General features: G+C 28.2%; 1 protein-coding gene across 2 annotated transcripts in view; it reads right to left on the reverse strand.

The window, feature by feature from the left end:
- The window catches only part of LOC145939511 (uncharacterized), a 138,109-nt gene extending 122,392 nt beyond the window's left edge, over positions 1 to 15,717 (reverse strand). Inside the window, exons 1-5 of one of the 2 annotated variants that reach the window (XM_083043853.1) lie at positions 15,676 to 15,717; positions 13,113 to 13,228; positions 5,935 to 6,203; positions 5,529 to 5,833; positions 5,164 to 5,209 (exon numbers count right to left, since the gene is read on the reverse strand). The gene's annotated coding sequence lies outside the window, so the exon portion shown is untranslated. Of the gene's footprint in view, positions 1 to 5,163; positions 5,210 to 5,528; positions 5,834 to 5,934; positions 6,204 to 13,112; positions 13,229 to 15,658 lie in introns of both variants that reach the window. The other variant, XM_083043852.1, reaches the window with a different exon arrangement.
- Positions 15,718 to 15,810: the final 93 nt, after the last annotated feature.

The following is a 15,810-nucleotide window of genomic DNA, read 5'->3' on the forward strand; positions in this document are numbered from 1 at the left end:
TTCGTTTCGCAAATACTATAAATTCGTAAAAGGAATCGGACGTATTTGCACTCGCAGAATAATGCATTGTCTTCGCGTATGTATCTGATACTGCTATGAAAATTCCGTCCCGAGTCAAAATTTTATTCCTATTTTCCTTTATTTATTCATGTTTATTCTACGTATAGGAATTTTGGAGAATTTTCATAGGTTTCATTTCTATAGGAATCATATTGCATTGAACTATTCTACTTTGTACCTCAAATAGACAGTAAACGAATAGTTTTTTATTTAGAGATTTAAAAGAAAAGTTTTCGCGGCAAAACTGTAAATTAAATAATTTTCATAAAGTTAATTAAATAATTTTCAATAAAGTAATCTGATTACTTAAAGTATTAAAGTAGATATTAGATTAAACGTTGTATAGTGGAAAGTAAGAGAAAGTTTCGACTATAAAATTGCATTTTGTTTTCCATGTTTCAATTGATGACGTATATTACATAATAATCAACAATTATCATATTTGTGATAATATTTTTCTTATATACATATAATAATAATTCATTATATATATATATGTATATGAAGACGTAATTTAACGCTAAAAATAATTTTCTCAAAACGTACCAGCAATATATTCAATCAAATGTTGTAAAAGATAACAACTAAATAATAAACAAAAAATAAAAAAGCAAAGGGGAAAATATACAAGTGATGTGTTTCACTAGTCCGTCAGTCGCATGCGCGTTTAAAAATGGGGCAAAATCTCGTTCGCGTTCAAATTTATTTTAATCGAGTTTTCGACATAGAAGAGAGCCGCCAATTTGCACTCTAATTATATTTACTGAATCAATTTTCCTCTCCACCCACGCGGTTTTGCTATATGCCGACAGTCGCCGTTACGATATTAAGCCAGATATGTACTGAGCATACCAATCAACGCTCAGCGAGGTTCACTCATCTAGCGACATTAATTCGTCTGCAATTAGAGCAAAATGTCGGCGTGACAACGGCTACGTCAGTTCGTTTTATTCTGCATTTATAAAAGCGAAAGGTTAAACAATAAAACATCAAACTGCATATTGTATATGTACATACAACAGATTGAAAAAATATTTTGCTCCATTTTTACTTATGCCAAAGTTTATAAAACAATCTTGTAGTTATGACCACACATAATCATGTTATATCTCAATTCAATATATTATATTCGTTTTCTAAAGTTATAATTTTCATAAGTTATATAAATTAATTATATCTTAGATTTTTTTACAATTTATTTAACATTCTTCATAATTATATACGATTATAATTTCTAATCTTCTAATAATGTGTTCTTTGTAACTTAATTATTTAATTAACAATTATATATATATAAATTTTATTAATTATAAGATCAGAAAATGATTATAGAAGAATGCAAGAAAATAATAAAAATAATATTAATTTTGTAAAAGAAATATTATTAATTTTATAAAATATAAGAATTAAACTAATAAAGATTAACATGCTTTTCAAAGAATAATTATAGGCACTAGCGGATCCTGACGTCGATAATGGGAGGGGGTTTTGCAAAATTATTTTATTTAATATTTTTGGTTTCATGATTAGCTTTTATTCCAGGATCAACGACGTCGATAGCTCTTTAATGTTAGTTTTTCTTTATTTATATTTTTTAAACAAATTCAGCAAAACTGTTTCTTTTAATTTGCAAGGGGGGTTTAACCCCCCCCCCCCCCCCCAGGATCCGCCAGTGTATGTGTATATATATATATATATATTATATATAGATATAAAGAATTTCTCGCTTAATTATTTTTATGCAACGAAATTATCTCAACATTTCGTTCTATGTCTGACTTAATCTACACTTAACTCCTTGAATGCGTAATGAGTATAATTTACAATGTATCTTATACATACATATTGTATATATTATATAGATATAAAGAATTTCGCCTAATTATTTTCGTGCAATGAAATTATCTCATTATTTCGTCGTATGTCTGACTTAATCTAAACTTAATTCCTTGAATGCGTAATGAGTATAATTTACAGTGTATCTTATACATACATATTGTATATATTATATATATATATATATATATATATATAAAAGTATAAGATACACTGTAAATTATACTCATTACGCATTCAAGGAGTTAAGTTTAAATTAAGTCAGACATAAAACGAATAATGAGATAATTTCGGTTGCACAAAAATAATTAGGCGAAATTCTTTATATCTATATAATATATACAATATGTATGTATAAGATACACTGTAAATTATACTCATTACGCATTTAAGGAATTAAGTTTAGATTAAGTCAGACATAGGATGAAATGATGAGATAATTTCATGCACGAAAATAATTAGGCGAAATTCTTTATATATATATATATATATATATATATATATATAATATATACAATATATATGTATAAGCTACACTGTAAATTATACTCATTACGCATTCAAGGAATTAAGTTTAGATTAAGTCAGACATAGGACGAAATGATGAGATAATTTTGTTGTACGAAAATAATTAGGCGAAATTCTTTGTATCTATATAATATATATTATATAGATATAATTATATAGATATATATTATATATATATATTATATAGATATAAAGAATTTCACCTAATTATTTTCGTGCAATGAAATTATCTCATCATTTTGTCCTATGTCTGACTTAATCTATACTTAACTCCTTGAATGCGTAATGAGTATAATTTAGAGTATATCTTATACTTATATATATATACACTAGCGGATCCTGACGTCGATAGCTCTTTAATGTTTGTTTTTCTTTATTTATATTTTTTAAACAAATTCAGCAAAATTGTTTCTTTTAATTTGCAAGGGGGGGTTTTAACCGGGGGGGGGGTAAACCCCCCCTTGCCCCTCCCCCAGGATCCTCCAGTGATTATAGGTATATATTAATAATACTATTGTGCTATTTTAAGAAGCACTTAAACATACGTATCAAATATATTAATACTAAACTTCAATATTAATAAAAAATCTTGAATTTTAAGGGCAATTTTTTTAAAAACTTTTAAAAGGATAATTTCAAATATTTCTTATCTTAAAAAGATATGACTCTTAATCCACTTCCTTAAAAAAAGATGATTAATTTTAATCACACTCGACACTTCTTGCTTGAAACTTCAAAGGCATTGAAACGTTAAAAGCATTCCAGACTTTATCGAATAGCTATTCTCTTTGTACAAAAAAATAAAAAAAGCAAGTCGTATGGGCGAATTTTCTCGTCGAAACAGGACTTTGTTATCGCGCTCTTCACTTTTGCACGATAATTTATCCGTGAACACCTAGAAGCGAATTTTCACCGACGCGATGCGCCACATCTCAACCGGAAATGGAAGGAATCGGCGAGCCGTTACCTTCTAATTTCCGATAGAGTGACATGACCGATTTAAGAGAAAGAAAGATGGAGACATAGAGAACAAATTCGTGACTGTTTCACCATTGGCACGTTTATGACGATAAGTCTTTCTGCTTTTGCTGGCACAACTGTGACGTTGTTCCAGATAAAAACAATGTTCGCGGTATCGAAAGCCTTTCTTTCCGCTCCAAATATACTACACATTTTATTAACGTAGCAATATAACAACAGCGATCTAGATACTGACATTGTTGGCATCGGTTTGATAAAAATATATTTTGAAGGCAATATGTATATCATATATGTAATTTCATATTTTTTTTATATTTAATGCAATGTAATGGACACACTTTCTCTTTCTTCATAATCGCAATATATAGTTTTATAGTTATCCAATAAATAATATTATCATCAAACTTAAATGATAAAAAATTAGTGTAAAGCTGCAGCTGAACTTTTCTTTCACACAATCGTTTTAAATTAAATTACACAGCAATAATTTTCTACAAATTTTACTTCTTCGTCTCTTTCCTAATGTCTTTACAGATAGAATTCGGAAAACTTGCTCCGAAATTTCGACATGGTATTCTACGGTTATTATCACGTTCTGCTTTCGACTGTCAGCGCGTCGGCGACAGGCCACTCCGTAATTGAATTTTCGCGCAGGCCTTTCATAGGGATACATTCGGCTTGCGCTTCTACATACTCTGAGTCTACCGCCACGCCGTACGGGGCTAATTAGCCGTCGTGTGACATCGCCTTTGATCCTCGTAAATTAATAATGGCACTACCTCCACAGAGAATTCAATTCGATTCCCGCCCCTGGTATTTTCAACAATCTCTCCTCTAGCATAGCAAAGAGGCTTTTGTACGTTTCATTTGCATATTGCCCTACATTTGATCAGTGATTATTGTCCAGAAAATAAAAAGGTTCATTGAAACACTAAGCATAATATAAACTTATAACATATAAAAAAAATTTCAAAAAATAATATAAGAAAATTTTAAAAATTACAATGTGTATAAATAAATAATAATAATATATTTGTAATTATTAAATATGATTTGCTTTTATAATTTTTTATTAATATTAATTTTATTATTATTAACTAATTTATTTATAGCTAAAATAGTACGCTATTAAAAAATGCAATTCTTTTTTAAATTATAAACATTTATATTTTTATACTGTCAATAAATTAGTTAATAATATTAATAATATTTTTAAAAAACTAATCTTAAAAAATAAGCAGAAAAATAAATATTCGTTTTAATATGTCGTATGACACAATGTCAGATAAGCATTCGCGTTTATATTGAAAAGTACACATGTAAACAAATTGCACCAATAAATGTATTGAATTTTTAGCATTTTTTATTTCTGTATCGTATCGTCTTTCCAATTACTTTTATTATTGCTTTGCCTTTCCAATTTTATTATTGCCTCGCAATAATATAACCGTGTCACTTCTACCTTCGATTGAGAATGTTGCGTTTTATATGTCGTTCGTGACAGGCGTTTCTGTAACGCGAGACAAGAGTTGAGTGAGGACAACGATAGAGTGGACGCACGAAACGGCAATATCAGTGATACTAGTGATACCGGAGGTGTAAACCGCAAACATTTCTTTCCTAGCGATTTTTCTCGCGCTAGTGATTCTTTTGAAATCACATGAGACAAAAATTATTTGAATCCCTACTCGATTGAATCCCCACCCGATCAACTCGATCGAATAAATAATCGATAGAAATAAACAATTTCTCACTCACCGATACGTGCAGTAGAGGAATTGTAGTACACAGCTCACACATTGATCTGAAAACAAAATATTCAAATTATGTATATACATGTGTATGTGGGTGTGTGCACTAGCGGATCCTGACGTGATAATGGGGGAGGGGGTTTCTGCAAAATTATTTGATAGCTCTTTAACGTTTGTTTTTCTTTACTTATATTTATTAAACGGATACAACAAAATTGTTTCTTTTAATTTGCAAGGGGGGGTTTAACCCCTCCCCCCCCCAGGATCCACCAGTGGGTGTGTGTATGTGTGTGTACAGGATGTTTTGAAAGTCTGGAAACAGTCGAATATCTCCGCAGTTTAGAAAAAATTGTTTTTAGGTATTTTGCATACCTCACAGTTGTCCCGCTGTCGCCCGATGCCTCCCTGGGCCTCCTCCTCCTCTCTTGGTCCATGGTAGCACTCACGACACTCGCGAAAACACGAATAATTACGATCGCCCGACACTTTACACGGCACTCCCGACACGTGAATCGCACGTGTATTTCGCGTACATTGCGCAATGAGAAACGATGCGAAAACTATAACCGCATGAATCAACGTCCGTTCGACACTCGAAAATCTCGTAGTCAAACTTGCCCCAGTATCGTCTGATGCCTCCCCGGACTTCCTCCTCCTCTCCTATAAGTAAATCTTACCTGTAATAAAAAATAAAATACATATATATAGAGATACTTAAACAAATATAACAAAAATTATGTATTTCTTAAAAGAAATGTTATATATTTATTTTGCATACCTTATAGTTGCCCCGCTGACGCCCGATGCCACCTCAGGCCTCCTCCTCCTCTCTTGGTCCATGGTAGACACTCACGAAAACACGAATAGTTACGATCGCCCGACACTTTACACGGCACTCCCGACGCGACGCGTGAATCGCACGCGTATTTCGCGTACATTGCGCAATGAGAAATAACGATGCTAAAACTATAATTACACGAATCAACGTCCGTTCGACACTCGAAAATCTCGCGGTCAAACTCGCGCGCAGCTTATCAGCAATGCTACCTGTAACAAATAAAATAAAATAAAATATTACTATTTTATAATTTTTATAACATATTATTATTTTAAAATTTAATTAACAAATTTTCGTTTCATTAATATTTTTTGACAGAAATTAGCTGATTAAAGCGTTAATTTGCTAATTAATTTTTAAAATTATGTTATAAAAATTAAAATAATAATATGTTTTAAATAATATGTTATAATATTTTTGACAGTTATCAGCTGATTTCTATCAAAAAATATTAATTAAGAATAAGGTATTATAACATATTATTTACAACATATTACTATTTTAATTTTTTACCATATTATTATTTTAAAATTGAATTAGCAAATTAACGCTTTAATCAGCTGATTTCTGTGAAAAAATATTAATCGAGTTTATACAAACTATATATATATATATTTTTTTTAATATTTGTTTTAACATAAAATCGAAGAATGGCGCACGCGTAGCGCACGCTCTCGTGTTGTTTTAGTATCATAAATATTGTCTGAATAAGTAAACTTCATGAGATTAGCATGAAAACGTCATCCTAGATGAGTTGCTCGCGCTTTCAGCTCTTTAAATATAACTCGAAATATCATAATAAATGACAAATTACGTCGTATAGGATTCTAGAAGGAGATTAATAGCAATAATAGATAATCTTATGACAGTCTAATAAAACTTATATATTACATTTTTACAATAGAACTAGATGAATGAGTTACCTAAAACATCTCAGCTTAATGTCAAAATATAAATCAAAAAATCAAAGTGATTTGTTTTATTGCTCTACAGCCTGTTAATACTAGAAATGTAATGTATGTTTATGTAAAAATTCTTACTAAAAATAGTATATGCTATTAAAAAATCAACATTTTTATAATTAAATACTTTAAATAAGAAAGTTAATAATTTAATTCAGCAATTTATTAAATAAAATTATCTGAGTTTAATACACAAAATAATACATCCAAGATACATTTAAAATGTGTTAATTTAAAATTATATAAAAATATTTACGTATATATGTAGTGTAGTGTATCGTCATTATGTAATTGATTAGTGAAGAATAATTATTAACGCGAACTGTATATAAATGCTGGCAAATACGTGCGCATGCAAATTTTGCTTGCTAACGGGATAAATCTCTCTCTTATCAGAAGATAAAAGCTCATGATAAGAACATTACTATTAGCATAAACATTGTAAGCTGTCGGAGGGAGACGCGTGCTTATCACGCATCGTTGAATCTCGTAGGTACGACGAACCGTAACGCATCCTATCGTATCTTGTACATTACGCGTAAGGACGAAAGTCTGAGAAAATGAGCGTCTAGTAATAACATCGGAATTTTCTGTCTCAATGAAAACATCGTTTTGCAGTAAGATTGTACAATGTAAAAATTTTGATTTTTAATTTTAATTATTTTAATTTTTCTGAAAATTGTATTATTTTTCAAATAAAGAAATGATTATTATCGGAATCCTATTTATAAAAATTTACTTTGAATTTGAGAAAGTAAGGAGCAAGAGAGTTATTTGAAATGTCGTAAAAGATGAAAAGAGCGTAATATACTTTAAAAAACATTCCTCTAAAAAATCTTCTCGTATATGCTTCTTGAAAACTCAATCAAAGATAAGAAAAAATAGTTAAAAATTCTTGAAGAAAAAGTTCTTTTAATTTTCGCAAATTAAAATTCAAACTTTGTGAAATATTCTGAAATCTGGACAAGAGGTTTTTTTTGATGAGAATCGTCATCGCCTTTGCTTCGGCGCAACCGAATTTTTATATCATCTTAATTATAGATGATGAATATAAGATCGTTCATCATCAGTAAAGACTAACGCAGCGACATGAGGGGAAAGAGAAAGAAAATAGAGTGAGAAATAGAAGACAAAAAATGGTTTCCAACGTTGCTCCACCGCCCACGTTCCTCCCTATTTTTCATCGTCCGACCTCGACGATGTTCTCCCGACCGTTCTTTCATTTACGCCAGAGAAACAAGAGGCAAGAGAGATTCGCTCTTTCTCTTTCTCTCTCCCTATTCTCATCTCACCCTCTATTTCCTTTCGTTTCTCACGTTTCCTCCCTGGCATTAATATACCGACGACTGGATTAAGCACGTTTATGGTTTATCTTCTTCTTGCAATGCGTTTAGGCATCCTCACATGTGTACTAGCCCTACCTTAGGTGGATAGAATGAAAGACTCATTTACTAAAGGAGCTTTATCTCTTTCCCACCACGCTTTACATTCGAGAGACGAAATATGTCATGATCGAAAAATAGCGAGAGAATTATGCACAAGAATCGCACGACATTTGCTCGATTTACCGCGGAAATTTAACTTTCAAATACGGAAAATCGAATTGATTTGAATTCGTCGATGGAGAATCTTATTTAAATAACGCAAAATGCCAAACTTGCACCTTGAATGTTTCGCGAAAAAAGTTTTTCAGAATAATAAAAATCACGCAAAAAGTATTAATGATAAACGCGAATTTCGTAAAAACTCGAGTCCAAATTTTTTTCCTACTTTCGATCTCAATTTTCAATCTAACATCTCTCTATATTTTTATCTTATATCTTTAATATTTTAAGCATTTTAAGCAAATCGCTCTCTTTCGAAACTTTTTAATCTATAGTTTTGCCGAAAGTTCTTCTTTTAAATTTCTAAGTGAGAAATACTTTGTTTACTTATTTGAGATAAGTAAGTAAGAGAGAGAGCTCAATTCTTATATAATAAATTAAACCTATCAAAATCCTCTAGAATACATAAGTGTGAGATAATTGAAAATAAAAATAAAAATTCTCGATTCGGGAATTCACAAAAATTCATAAAATGCACAGGAACTTTATTCTGAGAAAGCGAATGGAGGCGACGCGCGCACGATACTCAAGAGAGTAGCTATACATATAGCTCGATTGCGACGAATATAGGCAAAACTAGGTCGTCTGGAATGTGCAATGAGACGCGGAAGAATGAACACATTCTTGTTGATTGAAAACTTTTAACGTAATATCCGGATCTTATTTTGACGCTACGAAAAACTGCAATTAACTCCGATGAATCGCGTTTCGCATCATCAATTTATTTCCATATTGTTTAAAGTATATTATAGTGTTTATATTCGTTATAACTTGATTTTTTTATTGGTTAAAATAATTCTATTCATCTCACTTTAATTAATTCATTAATCATCGACATGTGTACAACAATATTTGTTTTGTTGCATTAATTGGAAAGTTACGGTAAAGATCAAAGATCATAGGATTAATTAAGTACATACTACGAACATCGATGCAATTAGAAATGGCGAGCTAAATGATTCCTAGATGGAAAAATTGGCACAAATTCTTTTGGCAATTTCTCGTATAAAATGCATAAAAAGAATAAAACTGCGACCTCGCATTGCACAGGGGTCACCGTTTGCATTGAATTGCATTCGTGAAAATTCGCCCACATATATAGCCTTCTCCTATTCCAACTTCTGTGATTATTCGTTACATTAGCCATGATCTTACCATGATAACTCAAGTTATGAAAGATCTATTTAGAGTAATCATGATCGATAATAGCGCGCATATATATGCAGCGTTTTTTTGGGTAAGATAATATAAATAAAAAATAGAATTATAAAACAACATAATAACAATGCAAAAAATGAGAGTATTAATTTTTCATCATAGTTCAATTTCCGTGATGTTTTTGCACGTAGATTTGTATGTATTTTACATGTATTTTATATCTCAAATTTAAGAAATAAAAGCTACAGAGACATTTATTTCATTAAGTCAGCAGGCTATGTATTGGTCCCAAAAAATGTAGGTGTGTAACTCATTCTTAAATAGTAATAATAAGAGAGATCTACCTACTTTCACAAATTCTTAACTGTCTTTAAAAATTAAAGACAAAATATTTCGCAAACATGTCTTATAAATCAAAAATTCTATATATTTCAAATTAACATCACACGTCTCAAATCTAGATAAAGAAATTAAATCGCATTGCGCAAATTTTAGATAAAAAAAATTAAAAATTATAATTTGCATTGGATATGAATCTAAGAAATAAAAGCTTCTTCACTGCACTTTTAAAAATTACAAATTTAATGTTAAGAAACATTCAAACATTACATTAAATAATTCAAGCCATAAATTTAAAAAATAAAAACTAAAAATCGCACTGTATGTCATAATAAATTTAAAAAGTAAAAGTGTATTACAGAAACATTTCTTTTAATAACTAAACAGATTACGTAACATAAATCCATCCTTGAAAAAATTTAACTAAAATTTTCCTTCAAGAATCCAATATGCTTTATAAACTATAAATACCCGGAGCATAATTTATGAACAAGAAATATTGGAGGAAAATATAATAAGCATGAAAAATATAAAGATATAAAAAAATCACAAAAAAAAACTGAAAATAATGAGATGCCATTCTTATAAGACATCTCTTTTACTATCTCAAATATATATATTCATGCTCCGAGAAGTTATAGTTATCTGGCTATATACCCAGACACATTGGATATCTCGAGTACTTATTTCGAGATTTTCAGCCTCGTACTTACAAATGTAAGCCTTTGAGAGAAAACACAATATTCAGATGAGTTATAATAAAAAATTACGATATCATAACTAGAAATTTTTTCTACTTATTTATAATTATATGTTTAATTAGCTCAATATAGGATTTAATGTAATTATTAATTCATGACTCTACGCAAGAATTAATAACTGTACTGATAAAATTAATACTTAATATTACTCGACGAAGTTACGCATGCTCAAATGGAAATTATGTATTTCGTTTTGGCTCTGAAAACTTTATAATATCTTGCAAAAATATATTTATCACGATATGCCTTCTTTATATCGCGAAAGAAAAATTATAAAAATTATTCTGTCGGAATATCAGCAGATAATAAATAACATCAATTGAAAAAAAAACTTTGTTTCTATATTTAAGACATGTGGCACTAATTTGAGCTATCTAAGATATAGCGCGAACATTAACTTTTGTTTGTTAGATTTATGGTTCGAATTATTTAATGTTATTTTTAATTATTTGAATAAACATTAAGATTGTAATTCTTAAGAATACAGCGTGAATTGTTTCATTCTTTATATTTTTATGCAGTGCGATAAATATTTTCTTATTTCTATGGCACGCTAATTTCCATTGAACTGTCTGGGCAGCATACAATATGAAATATTAGCTTTTGTTTGTTGCATTTATAACTGAAATTATTTAATGTAATCCTGAATTATTTAAGTGGACGGTAATTAAGTTTCTATATAATTCATAAGAATGCAATGCGAATGGAACTGTAGCTTTTATTCTTTATATTTAAGATATAAAACACAATCGCTCTTTATTTTCTTATTTCTAAAGTTAAAAGATATGACACTAATTTATTGCGTTGAGCCATTTGGACAGCATGCGGTGCAAATAATAATTTTTATTTACTCTAGATTTTTATAGCTTGAATTATTAATGTAATATTTGGTAATTTATTAAATTTGTATTTTTAAAAAAGGTAATGTAAAATACAGTTATTATCTTCTAAATTTAATATGCAGCATAATCAATAGTTATTTCTATATTTGGAACATTTGGGACTAATTTGGTGGAGATAATTAAGAATAACATTATTAAGTTTCTATTTCTTATGGGTTATAAGTATAAGTATGTTTTCATGAAAATTTATCAATTTTATTTCCTATTTCATGAATTTATCATTTTTATTTCCCTGTTTATTAATCTATTATCTATTATCTAATATTCCAGATATTATATATAGAGACTATCTTAAAATTATTAAAATGTTAAAAATGAGTATGTAAAAACAAGAAAAAACTTACTATTAGCCTTATTAAATATTGTACATTTATTTTAATGAAATCAAATAAAATCCATGTAAATATTTTGAAATATTTATCAAATTTATTAAAAATCTATAAAGTCTTAAGATCTATCAAACATAAAAACTGATGTATATTTAATTAATTAAAATATATAGAATAAGAAATAAATTAAAATTTATTTATGTTAAATGTAATGTTTTTTATTTTATTATGTTTTTTAATAATTTTGTTGGTTAATAATCATTGTTGTGATAAAAATTAAAATATTTACTTATCTAAATATAAAAAAAATAAAAATTGCAGTACACTGTGTGTGTGTGTGTGTGTGTGTGTGTGTGTGTGTGTGTGTGTGTGTGTGTGTGTGTGTGTGTGTGTGTGTGTGCATATATATATTATAAATATATATTCTTAAAAATTGCAAACTTAACTTTTGTTATCGTCCATTTAAATATTAAATATTATATTAATTTATTTTATATTTGATCTTTAGGATAAAATATCTTTGCCCATGTTTATATAAAATAAATTTGCTCATAATTGTTTAGACAAGAGCAGAAAACATTATGTAACATTTAAATTGAGAAAATGCAGATAAAAAATAGTCAACACAAAATAAAGAATGTCAATAAATAAAATTGAAAAGTTAGTATGAACTACGCCAACAAATATAAAGACATTAATATGTACTTATGTATCACATATTTATATTATGCATAATGAATATTAAATAATTTTCTTTATTTTTATTGGAATTTTATTTAATAAAAGAGAAAAATAAAATTATAGATTCTTTAATAATAAATATAACATTTTATTAGATATTTATTAGTTTCTTATTCTTTATTATTTTCGAATAGACAGAATTTCTATAGATATTTCTATTTTTGATTCTATATTTTTTGGAATGCTATATATATGAGTGTTTGTTAGTAATGTTCACATTGAGAAATTCATAATAGATTTGATGCAAAATCAAAGTAGCATAAATTGCATCAAAGAAAGAAACTGATGTACTATTCTAAACTTACTTGTACAATAAACTTACTTGTACAATAATTGTTGACATGACAATGAACGATGCACAGTTTGTAGCCAGATCTCCAAGTCATCCATCGTACGCTCACAATATTCACATCCACACATTCTCAGTAATCGTCATATCTGTATAAACATATAAATACATAAATTAAAATTAATTTTTATATCAAAAATGTAAAAAAATAACTTTTTATTGTATTTAGACCAATATTACTATTCGATACATTATGGTTAAATAATTTTAATGTATGCTATCTCTGCTGCTTATGACAGAAAATTATATAAATTTCACATTTAAAATATGAGTAAAAATTATTAAAATGTTAAGAAAAAACTTACTAAGCCTTTACTATTAGCCTTATTAAATATTGTACATTTATTTTAATGAAATCAAATAAAATCCATGTAAATATTTTGCAATATCCATCAAATTTATCAAAAATCTATATAAAGTCTTAATAATAAAAGGTTTATTAAACATAAAAACTGATATATATTTAATTAAAATATATAGAATAAGAAATAAATTAAAATTTATTTATGTTAAATGTAATGTTTTTTATTTTATTATGTTTTTTAATAATTTTGTTGGTTAATAATCATTATTGTGATAAAAGTTAAAATATTTACATTAATTATTAAACAAATTAAAAAATAATTAATAAAATAATCTGCAAAACATTATATACAAGCAAATATATAATGCAAAATTTTAAGAAAAACAAAAATTATTTATAAATTTTTGTTAATTTATAGGTATGTATATGTCTGTATAAAAATAATGTCTATATCTAATATTCACATGATTGTATTTGTTACTTTATTATAAAGAGAATCCTCTTCTCTCTCTCTCTCTTCTATATATAATAAATACACCATATAGAATTTTTTATATTATTTTGAATTTTTAATTATTGTAAAAGCGATATTAATTTAAACGTGATATAAATGTGATTCTATGCAATAAAATTTCTAGTAAAATATTTCAATAATATAAAATAAATGTTTTCATATATTAGTTCTCATTTACCACTTTCATGTTTTCAACTTGTATAAAAGCACAATATTCTGTTAACGATGAAATGAATAATAAAAAATGCAAATTGTTAATTAGATACTTTTTTAGTTATTATAACTTTCTGTCTCGTATTGAATATAATAATATTAATAAATGTTTTCATTATAATAAAAATGTAATATAATTTGTTTATATATAATGCTAATATTGAATCGTTTCCAATCGTTTGATTCTTTATTCAATCAGAATAAAATACTCTCTGCTATTAATTATATTAAACAAGATTTTTAATCAAACTTTTGATAAGAATAACATGCGATATATGTCAACTCAATTATAATGTAAACTCGTCTCTATAAATGTACGAATACTCGAAAGACCATGAGCTAAACAAAATGATCGATTATTATTTGATCCGGAAAAATCGCTTGATTTTTTATTCTCATTCTTAATGTATATAATTATGTCATAAAAATATTACATGCACAGTTGGAAAATTTGTGTTTTCTTGTTAGAAACGGTCCCCGTTAAAATTTTTGTGTTAAATATTTAACACATTCATGTGTTAATATTGCTGCTGTGTTAATTGAACTCAAATGTTAAATTATTAAAATAACTGAAAAAAAGTGTAAAAATAACACAATGTGTATTTACTTTTAATTTTACACAATAAATATGTTTGATATTATTAATGACAAGATTTATCTGTTAAAATTTACAGAAAAAAAATGTTAATTTTACTTTATAAGTGGGGATGATAAAATGTAAAATTAACTATTTTTTAAGTTAATTTTTACATTAAAACTATGTTAATTTAACACAAAATTTATTTCAAGTTTACTTGAAGTTTGCATTTATTTTATGTTAAAATATTAACACAATATTCGTGTCATCATTTAACATATCCGTATTATGTTAAATTAACACAAAAATTTCTGTGGACCGTTTGGGACATGTGATATTTGTTAAATTTAACACAAATTTTTCAACTGTGTGATCTCACAATCTATTCCATCTTTCAAAAGACAATGCTATTTAATATCTATTTGGCTTCATTATCTCTTTGTCGGCTTACCTGTACAGATCAAAGAATAAAGAGTAAAGGAAGGAGCATTTGTCGAAAAAAGTGAAGCTAGACCCGCGCAAACTGTGACGTCATAACTGTGTGTGTATTGCACTCACTTCACGTACTATTTTAAACACATCATTAACATTCTTATATTCGTGAGATATGACTGAGCCCGCTATCACGAACAAAGTATGACGTATCGGCATCACCCCCCGCTCCCAAAAATTGGGCAAATGCTCCTTCCTTTTCTCTTTATTCAAAGGTACAGATATTATCGGAGCGCGCAATCTCTGCTTCCGTACGACACGACGCTCTCGCGCAGAAAGAGGAAGAAGAAATCGTTGGTATATATATATGTAGCATGTCTTGTATGTCATAAAAATATTAAATTATCTGACAATCTATTGAAAAAACAATGCTATTGTAGCGAATAACAATATCTATTTGGCTTCATTTGTCGGCTAACCTGTACAGATATATTACCGGAGCGCGCGATCTCTGCTTCCGTACGACACGACGTTCCTGCGCAGAAAGAGGAAGAAGAAATCGTTGCATTTCACGCGTAGCGTCTTGAACCAATGAGGATGAAGGCCGCCAAAATTCCCGTGTCCTGATTGG

This window comes from Prenolepis imparis, unplaced genomic scaffold (genome assembly GCF_030444845.1).
Source record: "Prenolepis imparis isolate NDT839.2.m4 unplaced genomic scaffold, iyPreImpa1.0 SCAF_8, whole genome shotgun sequence".
Taxonomy (NCBI): domain Eukaryota; kingdom Metazoa; phylum Arthropoda; class Insecta; order Hymenoptera; family Formicidae; genus Prenolepis; species Prenolepis imparis.